This window comes from Aotus nancymaae, unplaced genomic scaffold (assembly GCF_030222135.1).
Source record: "Aotus nancymaae isolate 86718 unplaced genomic scaffold, 86718_ANA_hifiasm-v0.15.2.pri h1tg000016l, whole genome shotgun sequence".
Lineage (NCBI taxonomy): Eukaryota > Metazoa > Chordata > Mammalia > Primates > Aotidae > Aotus > Aotus nancymaae.
In genome coordinates this window covers 2,320,502-2,321,932 of record NW_026988428.1, presented here as the reverse complement: position 1 = coordinate 2,321,932, position 1,431 = coordinate 2,320,502, and the positions used below count along the sequence as shown (strand labels likewise).

At 47.3% G+C, this 1,431-nt stretch overlaps 1 non-coding gene across 1 annotated transcript; it reads left to right on the top strand.

The window, feature by feature from the left end:
* Positions 1-547: 547 nt before the first annotated feature.
* Positions 548-619, top strand: TRNAW-CCA (transfer RNA tryptophan (anticodon CCA)). The gene has a single exon. It is a non-coding gene; the product is annotated as a tRNA-Trp (tRNA).
* Positions 620-1,431: the final 812 nt, after the last annotated feature.

The window sequence follows — 1,431 nt, the reverse complement described above, 5'->3', positions numbered from 1 at the left end:
TGGTGACTTTTAAGCTTAACGTTCACCGTGAAATGAAAGCCTCTCCTGAAAGAAAACGCCTTATATTGTTTGCAGGAATTGAGGAAAGGGAAAAAGAAAACGCTCTAGACGCCTCTGTCCTTGCCTCCAGTCACCAGCTGGCAAAGGCCTGCGGCTGCGCAGTGGCGCCCCACCAGACTACAACTAGAGGTCGCGAACTCAGCGCGCCCAACCCGTTGGGTGAGGGGAGAGAGGGCGGAGTCTCGCGCCTAACAGGGCGGGGGCAGGGCGGGTATAACGGAAATCATTTGGTAAAGAGGAAGAGCCAATTTACTTGGATCCTGGAGACTAAATGGGAAGCTCGGTTCACCCGCCTCCGCTGGTTATCTCCCAGCCTTGGTGGAGGACTATCAGTCAGGAAAGTTTGGACGCTGAAGGAATCGGTCTCCTGGTCCAACAGATACTGGGGTGGAGGGGCAGAGAGTGAATTGAAGAGAAAGCTGGGTATTCTTGGAAGAAACGCCACTTATTGGTGTCCTAAGAAACTGCGCGAGCCACAGCCCAGCAGGACCTCGTGGCGCAACGGTAGCGCGTCTGACTCCAGATCAGAAGGCTGCGTGTTCGAATCACGTCGGGGTCAAGGGTTTTTGTTTTTTTCTTCCATATTTTAAACTACTGACTTCTAGAAGCTGCCGTGTATTCCCGCCAATTTTCTCGAACGTTACAATTAAGTTTTCCTCTTTCAGGTGTTTTGGTAGTAATCTTTTGTTTGCAAGAAAATACGGTTTACTCTGTATCAAAGAGCCTCAAGGCTGATGTTTGTATCATTTGGATTTTTAAAGTGAGGTGTTTTTTTTTTGTCACTTAACATGCATAATGTGTAAAGAGGTGAACTATTACTGCTGTGCATTAGTGGGCATGTCCACTGGTCCATCACAGGAAGTGTGCAATATACTGTACAAGCTGTTTTTCCAAACAGTTTTAGGCTGCTTGCCTTTTGGAAGCCAGTACAATAGTGTACAAGTTCTAATTTTGAATTATTTACTAATCAAGTGTTTTAGCCCGTACCGTGCCAACACGGTGAACAACCTCACAATGTGCGAATATTATCCCACTTTTACAGATGTGGCTGTGGCACACAGGGTTAGTAACCTGCCAAGGGTCACTCAAGATTCTGAACCAGGTGAGTGACTCTGGATCCCTCTTTATAAATGCTTTATAATAAAGGTGGAAACAAACGGTGCGACTGCTGGGCATAGTGGCTCACACCTGTAATCCTGTTGGAAACGGGTTTATAACGTCGGGAAAAATCCACACCGAGACAATGGATCACTCAGCAAGGTTAGTTTACTTCCTGCAGGAAGGGAGCAACTCGCCAGCAGTCTTGCCACGAGAGCACAACTGAACAAGGAGACAGGGACATTTATAACTTTCACAACCTGGCGCAATCAC